Raw genomic sequence first — 9,103 nt, 5'->3', positions numbered from 1 at the left:
TGTTGTCTCTTCGCGCGGCGGGAAGCTGTGCCCTCCCTCCGGCAGACGGGGCAGCCAAGCCCGGAGGGAGGGCGGCGTGGGCCCGGGCCCGTGGGCAGAGTCCGTCCCGCGGCCCGCCCGCCCAGGGGCGGCCTGGGGGCCCGTCTGGGCGGGGAGGCCTCTAGCACAATCTGAGCCATCTTTCCTCTGTGGGCTCTGGCGTTAGGGGAGCCGCTCTTCGGGGCCCGTGGAGCTCATCACCCGAAAGCTCATCGGCTCCGATTTCCCCCACGTCCGCCCAGCCGGTGACGGCTCCACGCTCGATGGGAGGCTTCGGGGTCAGAACGCCTCTGGTTCTGCTGGCCCGCTCGCCATCACGCCCCGATGTCTGAGGCACCCGGCTACCGGAGGGGAGACGCCCTGGGGGACACGGTCTCCTGCTGACCCAGCTTTGGACGTCCCAGAGCCGTTGCCAGTGAAGAGAGAACAATATCATCCGGGCTCTGGAGTGGCGGGTTTAAACCTTTGAGAGAAATGGTACCGCACCGGAGGGAGTGGGAGGCAAATGGCGGCTGGCTGGAAGGCTCACAGCTCCGCTCGGCTGAGTTTCAAAGTCTTTTTTAAGAGTTGTGTGAATTCTTTTTGGTCGTGTGACTATTTGATGTTATTCTTTGGGATAGAAGAGGCTCCTCTGAAGATGACCCCTGATCTTCTTTCTTCCCATAGTGATTTGCTATACTTGGGTTCTTTCTTCTTTGCCTATTCGTTTGTTTTTGATAGCAGCCCATTATTGGAGTCCCTTCTAGTCCTGGGGTGTGGGGGAATGGTGCCTCTGGCTTCAGGTCCTCCTGCAGTTCTCCCTTCTGCCCTGGAACAAAACCCAAGAGCTCAGCCCTCCTCTGAGGTCCCATAGCCAGTAGCATCCTGCTCCAGGGCTTCTGCTGTAACTGGGTTGGTTCCTTCTTGTCCAGTGCTGTTTTTTTGGCTGCACAGCTAGACCTGCTTTGTGTCTCTTTGTCTCTCTCTCTCTCTCTCTCTCTCTCTCTCTCTCTCTCTCTCTTCTTTCTCTTCCTCCCTTTCTATCTCTCTCTCCTCTTTTCCCCTACCGTTTTCTCTCTCTCTGTCTCTCTTATCTTTGTCTCTGTCTCTCCCCTCTGTCTGTTTGTCTCTTTCCCCCTCTCTCTCTTTCTCTATCCTTTCTCTCTATGTTTCTGTCTTTGTCGCTGTCTCTCTCCCCACTTCTGTCTCTGTCTCTCTATCTCTTTCTTTCCCTCTTTCCTTCCTTCCTTTCTCCCTCTCTCTTCTCTCCTTTTTTCCCTCTCTCTTCTCTTCTCTTCTCTTCTCTTCTCTTCTCTTCTCTTCTCTTCTCTTCTCTTCTCTTCTCTTCTCTTCTCTTCTCTTCTCTTCTCTCTCTCCTCTATCTTTCTGTCTCTCCCTGTCTCTCCCCTCTCTGTCTCTCTTTCTCTGCCTCCTTCCCTCCCGTTTTTCTTTCTCTCTCTCTCCCTCCCTTTCTCTCCCCCCCCCCCCCCTCTCTCTCTGTCCCTTCTCTCTTTCTCCATATTCATATCCATATCCATACACACAGTTAGACAATCTCTGTAAAATGTTCTGGGATAATCACTTAATTTGAATGTGCCCAGTTAAAGTATAGGGAGGACAGCTAGCAGTGGATGGAGTACCAGACAGGGAAGCAGGAATACCTGAGTTCAGATCTGGCCTCAGACACTTATTAGCTATGTGATCCTCGACAAGCCACATGTAACCCTGTTTGTCTCAGTTCCTCATTTATAAAATAAGTTGGAGAAGGAAATGACAAGTGACTCTAGTATCTCTACCAAGAAAACCCCAAAAGGGATCATGAGAGTAGGATACAACTGAAACGATTGAACAACGAATAGTATACAGAACTGTTCTATAATTATGAACACAAATGTAATTCATTTGATTATAGACAGAAGAAGAGAATTCTGTACTAATCAGAAGATGAGGTGGGCTAGGTCTTAGAAAGGAACAAGAATATTAACCCAGAAAGATAAAGTGATTATGAAATAAGATACAATGAGAGGTTAAAGGACAAATTTACAACTGCATTAATTCTGAGCCTTAGGGAGGGTACAACATTGTGAATGGAAGCCTCACATACAGGTTGCACAGGACCATTTCCCCTCAGTTATACTGACATTTCTTTGATATTTGACATTTCTTTCATATTCTCTTCCAGAATATTTTACAATCTCTGAGCTTTGTTGAATTAATACATCATCATCCACAGACAAAATTGTCTGTAGGATCTCACCATCCACAGGGAATTTTTTAACAACCTAGACTCTGTGCTGCATCTACTTCATCAAAGTGGGAGATAGTTTTAACAGTTTTTATTTTATTTTCAATTCACAAAACAAAACAAGCATTTTCATAATTTAGTACATAATCTAGTAAAAAAGATGATTGCACATGAAACTGCAAATCTACCTTGGCAACTTGCTATTCCCTCCAAATATACAACAAAGTTATCATGTAAATTTCTTTCTTCCTTTTTTCTTTCCTCCCCCCACCCCGTCTTGGAAATGGCTACCATTAGACACAAAGAAGTCTGTGTCTGTATATATAATTGAATATGATTCATATATAATATATAAAATTATTCTATACATCTATTTCTTTGAATACAGATAGCATCTTTCTTCATATGTCCTGTTATTGTATATAATGCTCACTTTACTGTTCATTATTTCACGCAAGTTTTTTCATACATTTTTAAGATCATTGTGCTTATGTATAAGACATATAGTATAGTAGCATTCCATCATAACCACACATATGCAGACATATACATACAGACACACACACACACAACTTGATCAGCCATTCCCCAATTGATGCAGATCCCTGCAATTTCCAGTTCTTTGCCACCATAAAAAGAGCTAATATAAATATTCCATTCATATTCAAAGTTATAATGACTATTTGTGAATTTCCTTTTTATTTTTACTCACTATTCTTTCTCAACTTTTTACACCATCCCTATTATCTTATATTTTCCCCCAACCCTCCCACTAGTTCATGCACTCCTCTTTTTCCCTATCCTGGCTCCCCTAATCTCAAATCCACACATTCCTCTAAAAGTCCTTCATCTACCATGTCCCCTAGTTTTCTCACTTTTCTACATGTTCAAAAGACTTCTATACTCTTCCAGATGTATATACTATTTCCTTTTCAACCCTGATGAGAGTAAGATTATAACATTACCAGCCCTTTATTTCCACCTGCTTCCTCTATATTAATTCTTCCCTTCATGCTTTATTTTTATTATTGTTCCCGTTTACCTTTTCCTACCCAATTTTGTTTTTGAATTACACACAACTCAATTCCAGTCTTTCTTTCAAACTACCTTAGTAATGACAATTTTAATACTGATAACATTTTTATAGTGGAGAATACTTTTGACCAGGATATATCTTCCTCTTTTATTTACTGACTGCTTCAAACTGATGTTTTCTGTCAGAGAGTCATTAGGAAATACTGGATGATCTTGACATAATCCATAAACAATGAGCATGATGGGATCTTATACTTTCAGCATTTTTCAGTCATTTGTGAGATGGTAAAGATGTGATCTCTTATTGAATATAACTTTAGAGAGCCTTTGTGTTCTCTACTAATACCTTCTTCCAGGATGTCCTTAATTTGTACAAAGATTGGTCTTCATTTATTAGATTGAAAAGCATATAAATCAAGTTATGGATATTATCTTCATTACTTTTGGGTGGTATTAATATTTTATGTTGTCCATTTTTATTTTCATTAACTTGTTGACATAATTCTGGATTAAAGCTTTTTCTATCTTTTTTTCATTGCTCTTTTAAAAATTATTATGGATTCTGATCTGATCTGACTGAGGGCACTTCAAGGAAATTGCCACATCAGGAGTTAATCTTTTTGTTTGTTAAAATACAGTTTCATTCTTTGTGATGTAATAACAGTATCCAGAGTTCACAGTATCACAGTTCACAGTATCCAGAACCTACTATACACACACACACACACACACACACACACACACACACACACATATACACACAAATGTATTTTTTTTGGAAGAACATGGACTCCTCATGGTGGATGATTCAAAAGAAATTTCTCAACAAAAATGTTCCAAATGTTGAAAATTTCCATGCTATTTCAGTATGAACTAGGAATGGAGTGTCTATAATCAAAGTGGCTCCTGCTTATGTTCCAGAGCATAATTTGGTTGCTCATTTCCTGTTTGCACTTGCAACAACTAGGTACACAAACTTGTTCTCCCTCCTCACCCTTCTACACTCCCTGTACCCCCAATATCATCTGCTACAAACAGATGATCTAATTCAATTGGTCACCCCTGATGCTAAGCTTCATAGCTGGCAGTAGTGGTAATACAGAACTGATTGTCAAACTGAGAAAGCAACATGTCCCATTGTTTAGAGAGTTGAGGAAGGTTATGGAAGTTTCTTAATCTTATAATGTTCCATACCTTGCACTGTATTGTTATTATCCCAGATTGCATCAGTACAACAATCTTGACTTCATCAAGTAAAATAAGAAACAGAAAAAATTCAAAAAGAAAAAAAATTTTTTTCTTAATTTATTCTGAAGATTAATATTGCATGTTTTATGATTTCTAAATTGATGGACTGTTGTACTGGGTTTTAATCTTGATTCTTATATATGATTTCTAGGAGACCATTAAAACAGTTCAAGGTATCATAGCTCCCATGGAGTATAGTTCTGGTACTAATTAGGGATGAGATTCTTATTTAGAGAATAAAAATCAAAATGGAATTCATTGTTCTGAGTCATTGAAAGCTCTCTTGTTCTATAGCTACCAGGTAGGCTGACCCTCTGTGTATGCTATTGCTTGCTTTATTGTGAATAATTGATAACTTATTTTATGGACCATGTTGCATGACTACACATGAATGGAAAGGGAGATGATCTATAAGAACAACAACAATGACATATTAATATGATGATGATGATGACTGGCATTTGAGCATTTTCAGGCTCACTCACTTTATCTTCACCACAGCTCTGGGAGGTAGATGCTATTGATAGCCTCATTTTGCAGTTCAGAAAGTTAGGGCAGACAGAAGTTAAATTACTTGTGAGGGACTTTCCTTCTGAGAATTGCCACGTGGGCTATGTCAGCTGGACCCAGGAGGTAGAAGGGGGCTTGGCTCTGAGGCAGGAGGTTGTGTCTCACAGGCGGTAGGCCACTAACTCCAGGTGCCTCCCTTCTGCAGACCCACCTATGCAGTGCTGAATGGGCTAGGCACGGGGGAATCCCAGAGGAGAGTAAGTATGGATAACCAGCTCTGGGTCCCTGGGCGAGAAGGATGCACAGAGATGCAGAGAGACGCAGGGATGCAGAGACATACATACACCTGCTCTTGCTTCCTGCTAACCCCTGCTGAGAACACCAATAAAGAAAGGCTATTTGACACCTTAACATCGTCTGGTCTCCATGTCTGTCTGGGGAAGATTGGTACGCATGGCCCTGGCAATCAGTAGCTTTGGTGGGAGGTTACAGTAAATAACTGAGATCACATTTGAAGTCAGATCTTCCTGACTTCCTGATCTGGCACTCTGTCTCTAAGAGCAACAAGGAAAGTACTCACAGCTCTTGTTGATATCGTGGCAAGATAATTATTTTTAAAGAGTATCACTAATCTATGCTTCTCTTTGAAGTGTTGGTCTATTTTTTTTTACATGTAATATAGAAATATGTTTTGCAGGATGGAACATGTATAAGCTGTATAAAAATTCATTATCATCTCAGGGAAAGGTAGAGAGAGAATTTGGAACTCCAAAATTTTAAAAACAAATATTAAAAATTATTTTTACATGGGACTGGGAAAAATATAAAAAAAATTAGTTGCTGAGGAAGTTTAACTGGATGTCTTACTTTTCAATGTTTTTTGTAATAGGGATAGATTTTATTGCATAAGGTATAGTCTATAGCCAAATAAGAAAACTCTCTTTTATCTCTGTAATTTGCAGAATCAGAGAATTGACCAGACCATGGAGAGGTTAAGGGACTTGCCCAGAGTTTGCATACTTAGTCAAAATGAGGAGCTGAATCCCAGTTTTCCTAGTTCTGAGGTCGGCTCACTGTCCATTATACCATGCTGCCTCTGTTGGTTACAGAACATTTATTATTATTATTATTTAAAAGGTAGTAGTAGGTGAAGGGTCTTCTCACCAGATCTAGGGATCCTGAGTCAGACAGCAGATGTGAACCTCCAGGCCACATCACCCTCCACACCCAGTGGTAGTGATTATTTTTCCCTTATCCACCCTTCAAGGGTAGGAGGTGACGCCATCACCCTGTTAGCTGTACTGCTACTGTGTGAAGGGTCACAAGCAAAGTCCAGAGTGTTCAGCTGGCACTCCAGCCCTCTACAGACCTAGCCCTCTCACCAAGGATAATAAATGCATGAGTATTGAGTCATAGTTCAGGAACAGAACTACTAGGGCATGAGAACATTTCAGGGTGTTGTGAGGATTGTGAGAATCTCACAATATCCTGGATTTCTTCACTCTCTCTTGCAGGGTCCAGGGTAGAAGTGGTGAGATTAAAGAAAAAAGAGCAGGGAGATTGAGTATGGGTGTTTGTATAGGTGGGGAGGGTGAGGTGAGAGAACAGGATGTTAAGATAAGATTGTGGATGAACAGTATATAGGGACAGTGGATAGGAAAGGAATGGGGATCGAATGGTCATGGGGTCTCCAGGCAATTCAGTTATATTTCAGGAATGTTATTTTTCCAGGTACAGGTGGAACTATTACCACACATACACACATATGAATGGTTTTTTTGGGGGGGAGAACATGGACTTTGCATGGTGGATGATTCAAAGAAATTTCTCAACAAAAATTTTCCGAATGTTGAAGATTAACTCTGAAAGTTAGCAAGGTAGCTCGACGGAAGGGGCAATAACTGCAAGTTTAGTATTTCTATATCCAAATCTGCCCCAATTTTGATCCTAAATAATGTGGGGGACCAGTTTTCAGAATGATTAAGTTTCCCCAGATATCTGTGTAAGGCTTCAATTTATTCTGCACAGGCAGCTTGGCTCTCCAGAGGGTGGCTGTCACGGCTCTCAGAGTTTTATAGCTATCTTGCTAAGATACTAGCTCTTGAGCCCCCACTTTTGCTTTTCTTTATTTAGCCAATAGACTCATTTAGTTTTGTAGCCAAGGTATTCACTCACATGGCACAGCAAGGACAGTATTTATGAAACGTTTCCCTCCTCCCCCCATCAAAAATAAAAATCAGGGCACACAAATGTATCCCGAGTGCAGGAGTGGAGAAAAATGGTAGCATATTTAAAATGTAGTGGGAGTGAGGGACACATGTAGGGGACACAAAGCAACTCAAAACCCTGAAACTGTCAGTCTTCAATGTCTTTTCTCCAGAAAGTTCTCAGAAAGTTCAGAACGAATCTCTCAGCTGTTCAGTGAGCTGGCTCTTTGCAGGGAACAGTTTCCACACTGTTCTGGCAGCTGAGCTGAGATACCACACCCTAGGAATAAGTCAAATAGGTCATTCTGCATGTGTGGGGCCCTTTGCCAACTGTGGGCACCAGGACCTGCGCCACCCGTCAGTAGTGATTAGATGAGCCTGGGCAGGTTACTTTGCTGGTGGGCCTGGATTAAGCTATTGGGCAGTGACTGCCAGAGGGGACTGAGCAGGCTGGCTTGTCCCTGGGCAGTTGATGACGGGCTGGGGCCAGTAAGTTGTTTAGGCTTTCTCGGGGTACCGTGTCTATCCTATGGATTTCCTCTCTAGCGGGCAGCTGCAGTCTCTTGTCTACTTCCAGCCTCTGACCGGGCTGGGACAGGCTGGTGCCCTGCTCAGGGCTAACTTTCTCTTTCAGCTAGGAAAACAACCTTTAGTTTGTAGCACTTCCTTCTCTTTGGTTCTCTGAAGCTTGTTACTTTCAGGCTGGAGAGGGAAGAAGATGGAGTCTCTTAGACAAAACTCATTCTGCCTCCAGAACTCCTTTCCTACTTAAGCCACCCTGAAATTTTAAGGTGATTAGTTTCAGTTTATCATCTTCACTTCTTACCCCTTTTGGGGAAATCTTACATAGATTAGTGGGGACTTCTTCATGTGCACATAACGGGTTCATACCTCTCCTTTTTAGGATGAAGAAATGACTTGTTTTTAAGCTAATCAAGGTTTTCTTTACCTTTCCATATTTTTTTTTTGTTTTATCTTCTGTGCTGATTTTTGAGCTTTTGTCACTGGGAAACAAACCCCTTACACATAGTATAGTGGAGAATTTCAAGTCAGAAAGTGTTCAGTCTCAGGTCTAATATATCCCAACTAGTGGTTTAGTGTTTCTGAACTTCCGTGTTCTTATCTCTAAAATAAGAGTGGCAGTATGTAAACTGATTTATCTTCTAGTCAGAGTGGTAACCTTTGTATATGTTATAAGAATGTAGGGTGTAAATAAAGTAAAAAACAAAGTAATTCTGAGTTTACCTCATACTGATCAGATTGGTAAAGTAGACAAAAAAAAAGGGGGGGGGGAGGGGAATGACAAATATAAAGCTGTGAATTGGCCTGGTAATTCTGGAAAGTTATTTAAAGCTATTCTCCCAGAGTCACTAAACTTGACCTGCCTTATCCCCACCAACCTTATATCCCAAAGAAATAGAAGAGTAAAAGGATCCAGAAGCACAAAAGTATTCATAGCAGCTCTTCTTAGAGTAGCAATAAGAGCAGCTAGGTGGCACTTGGGACAGAGCCTTGGGCTCAGAGTAAGGAGTTCAATTTAAGCCTCAGATAGTTACTGGCAGTGTAAACTTGGGCAAGTCACTCAAGTTCTGTTTATGCAATTTTCTTCAACTGTAAAATGGGATTAATAATAATGCCTACCTCTGAGGGTTTTTGTGAGGATCAAACGTGATTATATGTGTAAAGCTCTTAGCACAGTGCCTGTCATATGGTAATAAACATTTCTGCCCATTAATTGAATGAACAAATTATAGTATGTGAATATAATGGAATACTATTATGCTATAAGAAGTGATGAAGGGGATGGTTTGATAAAAATCTAGGAAGACATACATGAACT

Source organism: Sarcophilus harrisii, chromosome 2, assembly GCF_902635505.1.
Source record: "Sarcophilus harrisii chromosome 2, mSarHar1.11, whole genome shotgun sequence".
Taxonomy (NCBI): Eukaryota; Metazoa; Chordata; class Mammalia; order Dasyuromorphia; family Dasyuridae; genus Sarcophilus; species Sarcophilus harrisii.
Note: the sequence above shows the minus strand (reverse complement) of the source record.